At 45.0% G+C, this 17,195-nt stretch overlaps 1 protein-coding gene across 4 annotated transcripts in view; it reads right to left on the bottom strand.

Annotated features, from left to right (window-relative positions):
* The window catches only part of Sash1 (SAM and SH3 domain containing 1), a 229,949-nt gene that overhangs the window by 32,760 nt on the left and 179,994 nt on the right, over positions 1-17,195 (bottom strand). The window lies entirely within an intron of this gene.

Raw genomic sequence — 17,195 nt, 5'->3', positions numbered from 1 at the left:
CAGTCATCCCTGCCACCTCCCCCAGCTCCTTCTGAGGACTCATGAGGCAAGGCTGAGGACAGCCCCACATTCCTCCAAAGAGACAAGGGAAAAAGCTGACCTTTACGGCCATACAGTACAGTCCATATTCCCCAGCAGCCCATTCCATTCTGCAGCGACTCAAGTGTGCTCCGGCCCAGCTGTTTTCCCTCAAGTATCAAACATTACAGAGGGGAAAAAAAATTCTCTCTCCATAGCAGTGGTCCAGGCTAAAAACAATCCTTTCCTTGTGAACGGAACGAGGGCTTCATTTCCAAGTCCATTCCAACATTCAGTATGCAGCTTCCTCCACTGTATCTGCTGGAAATGTGAAGTTTCCCACCAGAGCGCCGTAAGGCACGCTGCACTACCCGGCTGGGCGCTAGGGCCTCTTGGAAGCACCCCAGCCTCGCCATGCTCGGTGCAACCAATGAGTGGGTCCAGCTAGTCCTGCCCGAATTGACAATAGCATCCCTGCATGTTCTCGGTGCAATTCTCAGGGAGACAGACGACGCTACACACCCCACCCCACCCCCAACAACACAAAAACAAACCACATCTCCAATTCAAGACCAATGAGGGGACTTTCTCCAAGGAAAGCTCTCCCGAATCGCACTTCATAGGCCATAAAATAGGTCAATCAGTGTTGGTAGAGAAGGGCACAAAAGAGGGTGGAGACCATATGGATTGCTTAGAAACGGTGCATGCTGGGAGTGCACGGATATTTCTCTCAGTACAACGGTACCCTCTCCTGGATAAACTTGATCCATATTCTGCCACCTCCTTGCCTTGGAGAGCACAGCATTGGCGCCTCTGTACTTTACTCCAGTCGACTCCCTGTTGATTGATTAGTACAGACTTCAGCAAATGATCAGACTGCAGTACTCCTCAGTGTTCTTGTCTGGGAATCGTGCTTGAATCTATGTCCACCTTCGGTAAAATTCCCAGGAAAATAATGCCTGCAGGGTCACAATTAAAGTCGCCTACTGTCGGGTTGGAGAGCCGGCTCAGCGGTTGAGAGCATCACTGGCTCCTCTCCCAGAGGACAGGGGTTCAATTCCCAGCACCCACATGGAGTTCACAACTGTCTATAACTCCACTTCCAGGGGATCTGGTCCTCCCCCCCCTCCTACAGAAATACATGCAAGCAAAACATCAATGCATATAAAATAAAAGTAAACAAATCTTTTTTTTTCCAAAAAAAAGTTGCCCACTATCTACTTGGCAGATAGAAGGAAAATGGAACCCTTCTCTCTCATCTCAGTAAGGAAAGGGGGCAATTACGTTAAACAATTAGGGTTAATGCACTTAGTTGAAAAGTGTAGGTTTTAAAAAAAAGAGTTAAAATAGTAAGTTTAGCTCCAAATACAAAATAATACCATCTGGTTTAAATTTCATTCCTACTTTGTTGAATTGTTGACGTGTCATGAAGTGAAATGGTCAGAGTGGCCAACCAGAGGCATGAGAACTTGGTTACCCTCATTCTGGGTCACGAGCACCTCAGTAACCCACAGTGCACTGGATTCGTGCAAATTTTCAAAATATTGCATCCTCCCATTCAGTTCAAGTGCCAGCAATCCAAGCAGAAAAGTTAACCTTATATTACACAAGGCCTCTGGATAGTCAAACAGCAGCAACAAACAGACGAAACCAGGCTAGGTGTCCAGCCTTGACATTATAAACTTCAGAGTCAGGCCAAGGTTGAAATAAGCACCAACTGTTTGTATGAAAGAGATGGGAAGCTAGACTGGGCGATGTAAATGCGCCCCACAGCTAGCTAGTTTGTTGGCAATGGCTGCTGGAGGTTTGTCTTGGGGAAGGCTGCTCTAAGAGTGCATGGAACTGAATGGCATATAGAAATCAATAACACAAAATTCTTCTACAGAGATGCAAACCGTGCATAGAAAAGGTACATTTGCGTGAACTTTCCAGGGAAAAATAAAAATAGTCACATCAGGACACGAGACCGAGAGCCAGCATTTCCTCCCAGACCTTCCTTCCCTGGGCCTACGTTCCCTGTGGAGAAGAAGAACAGTCCAGGTACTTCCTCAATCTCTCTCACATGTCGCACCTACTCTCTGAGGAAAATGCACTCTAGAGAACATTAAACTGGTGGCATTTCTACTTTTCTAAGTCAGTGGAGGTTCTGGAGGTGTCGGTCATTGACAAATCGCAAGCCATGGCAACCACGGACTTCCTCTGCCTGCCATGCTTTGGACCCTAGGCAGGTTGACACGGAGAGCCACTGAAGAAATGTATACTTGTGCATCTTATCTTTTTAATTAAAAGATTCCTCTGTAGTCAGCCTGGGGAGTCTTTAAGACAATTTTTGTTGATGAGAATGGTCAACTTTTGGATTCCTCTTGAGTCCCAGGGAAGAAACTTATGACATATTAGTCTCTCCAGCTGTTTTAATATAAAGACACAAGTGACTGCATTTCTTCTACACTGAGTAATAAATTCTTCCCTGTATATTTCTTTTTCAAATAACCACGTGTTTCTTTCTAAATGTTGAAAGCCACATATCATATTTTTAATATATATGTATATTATATATGTATAGGCAATGTGCCTTTTATTTTGAAAATTGACTATTATAAAAAGGATTTAAGAACTTTTTAAAATTAAGAACCACTAAAATTATGTACATAGAATTTTAAAACTCAAGTTTTTTTAGACAGTCTTGATAGGCAAAAAATAAATACTGTAAGTATTTGGGGCAAAAAAAAAAAAAAAAAACAACCCAAAACCTTCCTACCTAAAGGAGGTTTGTAGAAGAGAAAGAATTTCTACTTTGCATATAAATGATTTGTATATAAACAAAAACCTAAAAGCATATGTTCACACATACTCATTTTCCCATTGCTGTACCCCTACACCTCTGAGTTAGTTTATTAAAGTTCACGAAAGTAACCTTCAGTTTGATCACCTGACAGACAAGAGGGTGACGTCCATCAGCTTTATCCACCCCATCCAAAACCATGCGCAGGGGAACAAACCACGACTCCGCCAAAAGATGCGCAAAGAGCCTTTGCAGTATTGTAAACAGAAACATTCCATTCCTAAGCTTTCCGCTGTAGATTTTTTCCACCAGAAAGCCCATATGGCTCAACTTTTAATTACTTTGGCTAATGCTATATGTAGTAATTCTGTGGTGAATGCTTAAGTGTTTCATTTCTGGTTTCCATAGCAACATTACATCAGATTGCAGACAGCTGGCTCCACAGTTTTAAACCATAACAAATTGACCAAGCCAAGGCACAAAAGTATAGCTGCTTTAAAGAGATAGCACACCCTTCGCCAGCCAGGCACTGAGTGAGGAGTCTATGGGGCCATTTGGCATGGACAAGAGGGTGGAGCCTCCTTTCTATCCAGCTTCTCTTGGAACAAGTGCATCTTTTGACACATCTGTGATGCTCTAATGGGAAAAGCCAGGGAGCCAGCGTGGAGAACTTTTGATAACACAACTGCACGCAAGATGATTGGGAAAGGGGAGCAAAATTAATCACATCTGTAACTAAGAAGACCCGCGTGCTGGCGCCCTCTACAAACATTCCCTCACCACTCATCCTAAGCCTGTCATTTGCCGCCTGAAGCGGATACTTCACCGCACCTTATAGCGAACAGTTCTTACATCTGTGATGTACAGAATGCATAGTTTCCAAAAAATTTAGTGGCACAGTAGCAACAGATGTGCTGGAATAAACGTCAATCCATGCTTGCAATGAGCAACCAGACCCTTAGGCAGAAGCATATGCGACCATCACAAGCACAGTGTTACGACTTGCCTCTCGGCTCCAAATCTGAGACACGCTGTCACAGTTAACAACCCTCCAAATCCGAGACACACTGTCACAATCAACAACCAGAAAAACCAGACTAAGTCTCTGTATCTCCCCCAGAGCTACACGGCATCATTCAATATAGAAGCAGTTCTGAGAAGCATTTTTCAACTGCGGATACATTTGCTCGAGGAAGTCACACAAGAGTTTTGTTTGTGCCCAGCCCATAAGAAGTCGCATACACTTCAACTTCCTAGAGTCAAGCTGTCACTGCAATAATTCTAAAAGGCATAAGAAGGAGGCCAATTAATCGTAGGCTTATTGAAAGCGATGCCGAACGCCGTTTGGATTTAAGCCCTTCACACAGAGTCAGCCCAACTGGCAGCCGAGTGGATCCAGCCCGGGCTTGCTCATTCTTTCATATTCTCAAAATAATATTTAGTATTCTCCAAGAGTTATGTATGGTAACTTGGTGATCCCGCTGGGCGGGAAGGCAGGGAAGCAGCTAGGGGAGATGGACAGATCTAGAGAAACTTAGGGAGCCAAGGAAGCTGCATCCTAGGCGGGAGCGGGCAGAAAGTCGTAACAGAAAAGTTTTCCTTTCACACACACACACACACACAAAGCATTCGTCAACTTACCGGCTTCGGCATTTAGCAGGCGTAAGGGGCAGCTTTGCAAAGGTGCAGTAGGTACCCCTTCCCCCTCCCTACTCGGAGCAAATCTCACTCTTGATCCTTCGTCAGTCAGTCCTGCAATCTCCAAGTCGGACCAGGCACTCCGGCGAACATGTTCTCTGCAGTTACATGATCGGGCAGGCTCTCCCAGTCACTGCCCAACATCCGAAGAAGAGCACCAGGACACTGACTGGATTCAATTAGCCTCTCTCTGCCTGCTGCCCGATTCCCCAGTTGCTTGCTAACTGGATAACTTGTAAGAAAGGCATAAGTCATCAGCTCTAAGCAAATCTCCTATTCACCACAAGGAAAAAAGGGAGTGTTGTGCACGGCCAACAATCCCTGTTTTCACTGAGGAAGGCTCCCTGACCTCCTGCTGGCCTCCAGTTCCTTAATTACTGTCTATGGAATTCCAGAGAAAGAAAGAAAGAAAGAACGCGAGAATCTGAGCGAATCCAGGACAGAGGACGAATCCTTCTGAGTGACTGAACTCTAAAACAGACTGCTTTTGCAGATGCGGCTCCAAACGTTCCCTGAAGGGAGTGGTCTCAATTCAAAGCAGTCACCTTTCCAGGGCTATTTTTGAAACTACTATTGTAAGGTTTATGATTGTGGTTTCTCTCTCTCTCTTCTCTCTCTCTCTCTCTCTCTCTCTCTCTCTCTCTGTGTGTGTGTGTCTGTCTGTCTGTCTCTCTCTCTCCCTTCCCTCCTCCACTCCCCCAACTCCCGTTTTAACCGCCAGAGTAAATGTAGGCTATTTCCCCTTCCCCAAAACTTCCAAAACCCTCTTTCCAAATTGTTCCAGCAGTCATTTCAGGGCAGTTGAGTTCCCGTGCATTCCAGCACAGGGAGCCCGAGGCCCATGACTCAAGATGATCACTTAATTCTCGTGGGGGTTCTCTGGGGAGCACCAGGCCCAGGCTGTTATTTAAACAGAACAAGAGCTAAACAAGACAGAACTGAAAACTCATATAAAAAAGCCTCCATGACGTGCAATGCAGTTCCCATCTGTCTTTCCACGGCTAACTTCCCTCTGTGAAGTCATTCATCCCCACTGTGCAGCTTGCACTGTTCATGCCTAGCTCTCTCTTCCACCGTGTGGCACCTTGTCCACCTCTTTACAGGGTCTTTACACACAACACCAGCAAAATACCTGGAAGCCTGGAGCTCCCCAATGAGTGCCAACTACTGCCTTTTTAAAACGGCAGAGGGTCTTTTTGGAGGAGGTTCGGGGCTTACTTAAGTGAAAAATAAAAGATACAAATAAACAGATTTGCGGCCCAAAGCTCGCAAGAGGAAGGCCGCGCTTTGCCCAGGGCCTCTTGTTAGTGCATCGGAATACAGGCCAGCTTCCCACTTTGCTGGGTACCTCACCTGATTCTCTTTGCTGCTCCCCCAGAGACCTTTTTCTTTAGCCAGAAATGAATCAACCTCGTGCCCCTCCACCCCATCTTCAGCCCCAGAAGGCCTCTTCTACCTTTATGAAACTTCCTCGTCTTCCTCACCATAGCGTCCTTGCATTGCCCAGCTCCCTATCTCACAAACCAATCCCCACACACTCTGGGCTTCACCGCTCATCACTGGCATTTCAGGACCACACACAACCCAAGCTGTGGCAGGTGCTTTTTGACTGAAGTACTATCGACTCTGGCATTTAGCAAACACCACTCCCTCATTCCATACAGTTCAGCCATGGCCCTTTTCTCAAGTAGAAAGGACTGGGCATGAAGTGGGACCCTTCATGTCCCTATGTGCTCTCTACTTGAGAAAGGGTTTTGCTTCTAGTATCAGAACAAGCTGATTTTCATTTCAAAGTGTGTGATCTTACACCCTATAATAGTCCTAGGATTCCTAAATGCAACTTTGGTTTGAAAACATTTATCTTAAAGTGCTTTCTTCTTCTTCTTCTTCTTCTTCTTCTTCTTCTTCTTCTTCTTCTTCTTCTTCTCCTTCTTCTCCTTCTTCTCCTTCTTCTCCTTCTTCTCCTCCTCCTCCTCCTCTTCTTCTTCTTCTTCTTCTTCTTCTTCTTCTTCTTCTTCTTCTTCTTCTTCTTCCTTTCGTCCTCCTCCTCCTCCTCCTTCTTCATTTGTTACCTCTTCATCTTTTATTTGTTACTGGCTGAAGCTCCATCAGAGTCCGTTTTATTCTGACAAATGGCTCTTTTAAGTGCTATGGGCACAGCAAGTCCAAGGAGTCCAAGGAAGAGCCACAAAGCTAGTGTGACACACAGCCATAAAGCACAGTGACAATGAGGCTTAGGTGGCACAGGATGCTAAGATGCCGGGAAGGTGGGGTGAGTTTAGGAGCAAGGACTCCGACACTCAGCAAGCATGGGTTCAGATCCCCTTCCATCACTGGGAAGGGCGGGTCACCTTAGGCATGTGTACTAACTTCTTTCCCCCTTGCTACCTGGCAAAGCGGGAAGCCCAGGATGGATAGAACACTTTCTCAGCTTGCATTGATGAAGATACGGTGAAGAAAGCAGAACGAAGACAGCTTTCTGACTCCCCTCCCAACACACACACACCAACCCACCCACGGCCTGCTTCCTCTGCTAAGAGGAAGAGCAAGAGAGCTGACTTTACACACTGCTTTCTGCACCTCTGCCCCACCTCTCAGAGGGCAAGCCTGGCATTTATAGAAATAATGTTGGGCTCCATGTGGGACTCAACCCGGACTTGCCTTTCAGAAGACAGGAAAGAAACTCTAGGGACATGGGCCTGGGCTAATCTCCTGACTTGAATGCACAGAGCCTCTTCACAGGAATTAATGACCAGAGTGTCTACCTATTGCAAGTCCTCCATAAATATTATGTACTCAACAAGGAGTGAAGCTGTTAAGCTCCTCAACCCCAGACCTCAGCTCTCAGCCTTCACCACACATCAGGTCAAACATCTGAAAAAGCAACCGGCTAGAGTGGCCAGAGGAAATGTTTGGTTCTGAAAAAAGAACGCAGACAGTCTCGTATTGCTGCGTGGGGGTCTTGTTCTCTCAACAGTAGACTTGAGCCTACCTGAACACAGCAGGTGTGCAAACTGGCTCCAGTTCACATTCGGAATACCTGAATTCTAGGCTATTTGTTAGGTCTCAAGACAGGCTGCAAAGGCCTTGCCATGGATTTAGAGCTGTGTGGTCACAATTATGAACATACAATACCAGTGACTGTCACTTTACTCTGTCAGTGAGGAGGACCCCACCCCTTCCCTCTGTTGCCTCCTGTGGTTTTCTTTAGAGAAACCCTGGCCCTCCCCATGGATGCTGCTCAAACTGATTCAATACCCACTTCTTAGAAGAAGCATGCACAGAAAATTTTCCCATGTCAACAAACACTCTACCAAGAGAATACACAAAAATAGTGCGATTCAACGGCATTCCATCATAGAAGCATGTTGGTATTTACTTCAACAAAGTGCCTGTCATCAGACATTTGGATGTCTCCAACATACACCAATTCGGATGCATACTGTGGCAAATGTAGTAACATGTTTAACACGGTCTTTATCTTTGACCTGATGATTAGATTTTAGGATGGATAGGTTTTAAAAAATTGTGTACATCTGCAAGACTTTTGACACATACTACAGTTTGCTCCGAAGAAAGTGTTGTCTTAACTATATTCCTCACTATTTTGAGTCCCAAGCATTGTATGTTTTCCACTTGGATAAATAAAAATCAAATCTGTCTTGATACTACTTAGGTATTTCTTCACTGGAATGAATTAATGAACGAATGAATGAATTAATTAATTAATGAACGAATGAACTGACTGAAGTCATTCGGAAGGGCAAGAAGTGCCAACATGACAAAGGAGCAGCCCCTGAACTTACAAACGTTACAAGAGAGGAAGCGCAGGGCAGAAAAGCACACAGGAAGTTCTGAATCATGATTGATACAGGCCAGGAGTGCCGGTGTCATCCCTGAGAGACAAAGGTGATCTGCACACGGTAAGATGCTCCCTCGGCTAGGAAAACTGAGATATGCTTTAGTGGGTGGTTAATACTTCTTCCGGGTTGAGGGGGAGGCACATCCGTGTTCCCACATGACCTAGAGGTTAGTGTTGAGACGGCACTTTCTTCTCTGACCTCTGATGCTCGCCTATCTAGCTGGACACAGAGTTGAGCTGATGTCACTTTATAACAGCATGTGACACCAATCAACCACAGCTTCCACCCTCCCTTTCTCCAAGCTGGATCTTTCCACCATGCCTGGTCTCCCTCTATGGTCCAAGAAGCCATGCACTCAGGATCCTTCCGTACCTTAGGGCAGCATCCTGCCTCTGCCTCTGCCTGGGTACACACGAGATTTCCCCAACACTCGAGGACTGAGCTGTGTTCAGTAATGGCAGGGACCTTTGAGTCACTGTCATCAAGGTAATCTTTGTGATAAAAAAAAAAAATTAGTCTCCCTGAGTTTAGAGTAATCCTGTTCAATTTAAAGTACACAGCTACATAAACCGTGTGCACATTGTGCCCCGCGCCCTGCTGTGTTACGAAGAAGTCAGGCAAGGAGACCCATCTGTTTAGTAAGAAATATTTTGCTTGTTAAAGGGTGACATCATTGCCCTCTGAAATTAGGAGGATTTTGTCAGCAGATGGGAAAAAACGATGAGATTCCATTCGCCTCCCAAAGGTGCCGTGCAACACTGAAATAATGGCTCTGGCAGCTTCAAAATTAACTAGTTGTCGCCAAACTTCAGGAAAGAGGAAAAAGAGGAGAAGGAGGAGGAGGCAGAAGAAGAGAAGATAATTACAGGAGACTTTTATTTGGAAAAAGTGTGTGGGAACTGAGGTAATATTACCATCCCCTAGGGGTAAAGGACTGTCAGCACTCAATTCTTTTTAAAAAACCTTAAAAATTAATACAGGGCCCAAAGGAACATAAATGGATGTTACCTTCCACGGCATATTCTAGTCTGTTTCCTAAACTCAAGCACATGGAAATACTTTTAAACGCCCTCAGAACAATGTTGCTACCTTCTTTCTCCCAAAGGAGGAGGGAAAACCAGAGCTCAAGAGTCACCGAGTCTAGGGAGACTATGGGTGCAAGAAGACCCCAAATCGACAATGTCCGTGGACGCAGAGAAGATGCTTCTCCCCCTCCCCTGTGGTTGGAAAGGAGGCATTAAGAGGACTGACTTCCTTTCCATACGTAAAGCCTTGGCTGACATTTCTTCATGATGTTATCCTGTCCACAGGTCAGGAGACCATTTATATAAACTAGCCTAAGGTCACAGTGGACAAGAGGCAGGAAAGCCGGCAGCAGCAGTCCACTTCCCTTGTGAGAGGCTGGGGGTACACCAAATGCACATCTGTGATGTGAAGCACCCTAAAGATTCGAGCAAAACCCACTCTCCTCATTCCCAAGTGCCCCCGGCTCTCATACAGCTCTGTGCCATGGCTAAGGCTGACTCAGAGCCGCACTGCCAAGTAGGGCAATCACATATGCACTGGAAAGTCCACTGCTCATTCCCGAAGTGGTAAGTCTCCTCGGGGACTGGGTGTGTTGCAAAGTCACATTAACTTTGGCATCTCGGACTAGTGAGTCATGGTCCAGGCACAGTGACTTCTCCGGACAGCTATCTAACAATTCCATCCCGTGCACAATGATGCAGAAATACAGAAAACCCAAAGAATCTAGTAGCCACAGAAGGGAGGGTTTGGATACCCACCTATGTCCCCAGGCTAGCAGGTGAGCCCACGTCACTCCCGAAGTCTTTGTCTGTCTGTCCGTCCGTCCATCCATCCATCCATCCATCCATCTATCTATCTGTCTATCTCCTTACCATAATTTGGGGTTTGTCTATAGAATTAATAAGAAGTAACTTTGACTCAAGTTACAAGCGAAAGGATCCAGGCTGAATGCCTATCTAAAAAGCAGAATCATTATCATTGAGGATGCTGTTTGTAGTCACTGAATTAGCAAAGCCATCAGGACATAACTGATAAACACTGAACCAGTGGATGGCCTGCTCACAACAATAGACAGAACACTGGCCTCCTTTGCCAAAACTGTAACTAAAACCCAGCAAGATACTGCACTATCAACAGCCAGAGAAAGGAACAAGCATTACCACTTACACACTGCATGCTCAAGATAAGAAACAAACTACCAAAAGTTCTTGCCCACTTTTTCAAAAACCAGACTAGCAAATGGCAGAAAATTCTGTCACAACCACAAATCTGGAAAGAAACAAAATTCACAACTCCTTTATCTGTCCTGACTGAGGAACAGTGGAAACGGAACTGGGAATCCGTGTGAGAAAGATGGAAAGTTGATAATGAAGCTGCCTGATCAATGTTAAACCTCTAGAACTGAAGATATGAATTGAAGGCAGGGTGGCTCTGCAGCCATGAACCAACCTGCATGAACTGTGACAAGCCACATTTAATGTAGTCTCCGGAGAGAGAAAGCATGGCACAGGGACTTCAATGGAGACCACATTCTATCACTTCTCTGCCCTGTCCATCACTGTTATAGCAACAATAAACACAATGGACCACACAATAAAGACCTCAGCTGGGGGTGTGGTAGGGGAACATCGACTGTTACACAGCAGGACACACAGTCAAATAGTGATATTCCTCACATCAGCACAAGTAGGAAATGTGACTAGAGCCACCGCAGCATGGCTGACAGTCATTCAACCAAAACCCAAGATATGACACGTAGGAAAAAGGAAATGGGTAGGGAGAGGGAGCTCAAGGGCTTTGAAAAAAAATCAATGCAATTTTTTGATCTTTTATCTTTACCAGGAGACAAAAAAAAGTCCAGTTGTTTCACCATGTAAAATAATTTAAGGGGCTGCAATGACAGCTGGGCAGTTAAGGGCACTTCCTCCTACTGCAGAGAACCCAGGTTCAGTTCTCAGCATCTCTGTGGCAGCTATCAACTGTCTATAATTCCATTTTCAAGGGATCCGATGCCCTCTTCTGGCCTCCTTGGGCACCAGGCACAAACATGGCACAGACGTATATGTAGATGAACTTTCAAACATATACATTAAAATCACTTTAAGTAATTTAATAAGGCCATGAATTTTAAGGCATGTCAAAGAGGACATGCACAGATGATACAAAAAAAAAGTAGCAGACATAAGAAAACAAAAGACCAAAATCTGTTACAGAATGCATTTGTTAATAGGAAGGGACTGAGGACAGAACGTACGTTCTGGTAGTCAAAATGCAAACAGAGAGAAAAAGCTTCGTAGCACATAGGTTCATTTTCTCCTATTACCACACCTGAATACCTACCCAGCTCTTCACCTTGAACCCCATGGCTCCCTTCACCTGACACCCACTTTTCTTTATTATGTGGAGATCTGCTCAGTATCAGTCACCTTCACTGACGAGGCTTCTAAGGGTGCAATGGACTTCCTGCATGCACCTGCCATCTATAGGCATGTTCCCCATGTCCGCAACCATGCTATCCATTTGCCTGTCTCCTTTTCCCAACCACAGGTCACTGTGTATAAAGACTGCTGCATGGTAGAGGCTCAATAAATGTTTGCCCCATGGGCTGTTAGAGGAAGACTCGAGATGGCGTTCTTTCATCTACACACTGGGTCAAATGGGCAACTGGGCAAGAGATAAATCACATAGTTTTAGGAATCAGTTATGGTGTGCTCTTAGCTTTATACAACTAACAGCACACATCGGAACATCAGAGGGCATGGGGCGGCATTAAGAGGAGAAAGTGGGGGCACAGAAGAGAACAGAGGGATACTTTCAACGGCTACTATTCTGTGGAACTAGAATTTGGGTGTGTTAAATATTGCTTCCCTATTCAAAGCCCTGGGTTCAATCCCCGGCACCCACACAATTTTATTTATTTAGTTTTCCTTTCCCAAATGAGTGTCATTGTCTGCAGCTGACTGTAGTTCTGAGAGTTTGGGTATAATGGGAAACTGTGATGACAGAGTTCAAACACACCATAAACAAGGCGATGGGCGGCCTATGACTTCAGTGAGCTGGCTCCAGATCCAGCTCATTGGATCCTGTTCAGGAACCACAAGAGGGCCTTGTGGCCCAATAAATAAGGCTTGGCACTGGTGCAAGTGGCTTAATGAAGGACAGAGATGTGACGAATCTATAACACTAGACAATGTCGGACATCCTCTTTATCTTCAGACTCCCCGGAGTTGCTCCCTCCAGCATAGTAAAGAAGTGCAAATCAAAGAGCCTAACCCTGACCCAAATCAGATGATATCTGCACTCAGATATAATCAGCCAGTGGAATAAATGTGATATATCTCATCTGGTAGTCACGTATTAGGCCAGACAAAAGATTCTACATTTTATAGGTCAAAAGATATCTGTATCTCTAATTTTATAGGCTTTAACCAGATAAGAGAAGCAACAGACCAAATTGTATTAAAAGACTATCAAGCTAAAAAAATCTCTTTTAAAATAGATACCCTTAGATTACGTCACACTGGGGCACTTTGTGTTTTATTTCTATTCACGTAGCTCTTGATACACTGAGGAGGGTCTACAGGCCCTACTGCCAACTTCCCGTAACCGCACATATGAAAACCAAGATGTCCCTGGTTAGTTTGCAGAGAGCCCAACTTCACTGATGGGCCTCACTGTGATGAGGATGCCCTCCAGATGTGAGATAGTCATACCATACGCTTGATCCAACCACCTGCACGATCATTTCCACAGATCATTCCCTCTTCGCTAGTGGCACCGAAGCCACGCCAGCGCTTCTCTTAAATCCACTGACAGAGCAAAACGTGCGGTGGCCGAAAACCAGTCGCGCACGCGCATCCCGTGAGAGCCGCATCCGGTGAGAGCGGCGCAGAGTCAGAAGGCACTCGCATGGGAAGTTTTTTCCAGCTATGCTACTGACATGTACATGTGGTGGTATGTACAAAAATGGCATTTTTGGGGGGGGGACTCGGGCATTTCAAGAATGACAGCCAATGCAAATAACAGATGATCTTCCCATGGAGTAGCAAAAGATGACATCCACTGGGAATTGATCGCTCTGTGCCATGAGCCCTCACAAGGGTAGAGAGGACCGGCTGATCTGCCACAGGGGCAGAGCTGGCAGGGAGTAGGATGGGGACCCAGGTCTGAGGAATGTCTGAGCTAACCCAGCCCTGCTCCCACGCTGGGTGAACGCAGGCTGCCAGAGGCGGCCGAGGCAAGCACCTCCTTCTTGACTAACTTTATTTCTCCATGGCGATCTTAAGGGATTCATCAAACACATGCCTCAGCCTTTGGCCCCGGTCCCAGGGAGAAGACTGGGAATGGGAGGGGACATGGTTGAGTAAACAACAGGAAGTAGGGAATGAACAACAGGAAGTTACCCCAGCTACCACTCTCAGCTGACAGCCACTTGAATTTGGAGCAAATTCTTAATTTTCCAAAACCCTCTCACTACAGCGGTAGGGAGGTAGCTCAGCCAGTTAAAGTTCTGACCACACAAGTCAGAAGATGTGAGTTCAATGCCCACAACCCACATAAAAAGCTAGAGGTGTGGACTTGTAACTGTAATCCCACTTTTACAGCAGGATGGGAGGGCAGAGACTGGAGGATCACCAGGAAGCTCTGGGCTGGTGGGTCTGGGGTACCACATGGTGCAGGAGCACAAAGAGAGACTCTGCTTACAAGGGGGAAGGCAAGAACCAACTTTCTGAAAGTCATTCTCTGACCTGCGCACATCCACCATGGTGCTGTGCACATTTGTTCTCTCTCTCTCTCTCTCTCTCTCTCTCATTTCTCTCTCTCCTTCCCTCCTCCCCTCTTCATCGGTAAATAAATACACTTCATACGTGTGTTTTCCCACTGGGTTACTCTTATCTGCTATTTCCGCTCTAAACTGGAAACCAAGGGAGCTATTTCTTCTACAATAGGAATTTGAAAGGTCCTGTTTGGCTATCACTTCGGTTCCAAAGCCACTGATAAAACGCAGGGTGCTAGTTCTTCCTATATTGTCTCACTCAGTTAAACAAAATGAAATTTTACTGAAATTATTCGTAAAAGGCAGCATAATCTTTTAAAAGCTTTGAGGATGTATTAAAAGACTAGAACCAGTAACGATTCTTCTTGTTGTTGTTGTTCTTTTTTGTTTGTTTGCTTTGGGTTTTTTTGTTTTATTTTGTTTTGTTTCCCAAGACAGGGTTTCTCTGGGTAGCTCCAGTGCCTGTCCTGGAACTCGCTCTTGTAGACCAGGCTGGCCTCGAATTCACAAAGATCCATCTGCCTCTGCCTCCCCAGTGTTGGGATTAAAGGCGTGGGCTACCACTGATTGGTGTTTTTGTCTTTTTAAAACATAGTTACATTTACATAGATTTCAAGGAGGGCTAATTACCCGGGTACAATATAACTCAGCAAGGTACAAAGACCTGCTGAGCTGGAAATAGGATCAATAGTAGTATTCTTGCCCAGCATATGCAAGGTCCAGGGTTCAATCCCCGCACTTCACAAAATGGGGGATGCCTGCACCAGTTGGACTCAAATGGCCTCTGGAAATTATTGTCGGGCCTTGCTTCTCTTTCTTCCTGTTCACACTGCAAGTGAAATGGGTACATTCATCTTTTGTAACATGTGTAACATAAGTGACTTTAAGAACTGACGCACAGGCCCGATCACCCCATGTTCAAGTCCAGCTAATTGAACACTAAAGCTTCAATATTAGAGCCATTTCCTAGCCATAAGGTACAAAGCACTGTGCTAATTTGAGCCTTTTGGGGCTAAAGCAAGAGTTAGGCAGACGTTCCCATAGCAAAGAAATACAAAGGCAAAGTAGAGACACTTGGATACCCAAGTGATTTTTACACCTGGGATCTAGCCTCTCTTTAATGTCCTCTTCATAAAGTAAACCAATATATGAGAAGACCATGGAAACGGAGGCAGCCATTTTCTTGGAGGAAATGGGTCCTGGGTTGCCAGCTCTGACGCTGTGATACGAGTGGATTTTTATGCATCATTTATGAGTCCAATAAATATTCATTAACTATCCACATTGGGGAAAATATAAAAATTATATAGTTTTCAGCTGAGGATTACTTATAGGAGGGAGGTTGTGTAAATTTAAATGCTGTCACACAAAGTCCCCTTTTGAGTCTTATTTCCTAAAATGAAGCCCATGACATTGGTTCATGATTTTCTTTGAATACTTTTGAATATAAAAATCACATTTCTGACAAACGTTAACTTACAGACATTAGTTCTCGCTGATAAAAAAAAAATAAAAACCAACATAATAAAAAACAAACACATTAAAAAAAAATAGCCCAGTTAAAAGTTAGGCAAGAGGGCACACACCTGTTGCAAAGATACTTGGGAGGTGAGGCGGGAGGGTTGCTTGATCTCAGGAGTTGAGGACTCAGTTGAGGACATGCCAGAGTAACATAAACCCCCTTCCATCTCAAAAAGGACAAACTAAGCCCATGAGAAGGAGAGGAAGAGGAGAAGAGATTCAGTCTAGAATTCGATGCAAGGGCAGACTGTAGACTATAAGAAGGGCACTGTGTGCGCATATAAAATGTTATCACCCCGTTCCCCCATAGTCTTAAAAACACAGCCTACTCCTCGCAGCCGGTGGTATAGTGTGACTACCTTGTTAGCCATCCCTTTTTCCGTAGTCGAATCAGGCCATTTGCTACCAACCTAATATGCTACACCTAGCTTTCCTTCAGCACACACCAAAATGGCTAATGTTCCAGAAAGTTGTAGCCTTCTTACAACATCAAGCCTGACTCTTCCATCTTAACAACAATGCCTGCTAACGGGGCCCATGAAATGACCTTGAAAAGTCTGCCTCGTGGGCTGCCAGTGTTGACACACGGGCAGAGTGTTTGCTAAGCATCAGAAGGTCTGGGCTTCTATCCTTGGTGCTATATACAAAAAAAGCAACGAAACCACCTGAGTTAAACCCAGCCACTGAAATTCTGTGGCTTATAATTTTAGAACGTTTCCAAAACCTTCACAGGTCCCACCCCAAACATAATACACCAAGGGCATATTTTAGTGTGGACCTTCCTTGAGAGTCTTCCGTCAACACTTAAAATAGGGTCATCAGAAGAGGCCGCATGGCACTTTGTCTCCTTGTTACTCAAATTTCGGGAACAGTCCACCCACGTGGCTCTCCTGAACCTCAACCCAGGTTAGCAGTCACATTTATAGCTGGAATGAAAGGCTAAGGAGAGACGAATTCCCGGATGTGAGGAATCACAACGCCCGCGCCCCAACACTGCAATGTTCCTGTATGTAGATATCTCCCGACTCAGACCCTAAATCTCCTCACGTATGGGAGTGTTACCTCTGACAGGATGACCCACTTCCCAAGACAATAGACTTCACAATAGATTCTTCACCCTACAACCCTGGCCTCAGAAACACAATTCCATTTTTTTTTTCTAGAACATTTTACACAATGTGAAGCCACCAAAGCACTTAGATAATACAGGTTTGCAACACTCCACAAGCCCTTCTACTTCATCACCGCCATGCCTTTAACTTGGTTTGTACATTCTAATCTACTTGAAATAATTTAAATAACACATTCAGATACATAGCTTGACATTTTTAGGAAGAGTATTTCAGCACAAGCATCTTTCCTTGGTGTGCGAAAACCAAACCCAATTCATCAACTCGTATCCGTCGGCTTTGGTGTTATAAAGTCAATTATTTACTAAGACTTAGATCATAATAACGACATCATTGAGAACGTAATTTATTAAATAAACATTAACTTGACTAATTAAATG

Source organism: Microtus oregoni, unplaced genomic scaffold (assembly GCF_018167655.1).
Source record: "Microtus oregoni isolate MIOR12 unplaced genomic scaffold, Mior012 000033F_ref0000390, whole genome shotgun sequence".
In the NCBI taxonomy this organism is placed as follows: Eukaryota; Metazoa; Chordata; class Mammalia; order Rodentia; family Cricetidae; genus Microtus; species Microtus oregoni.
The sequence above is the reverse complement of the archived record's forward strand: the minus strand, read 5'-3'. Positions and strand labels throughout refer to the sequence as shown.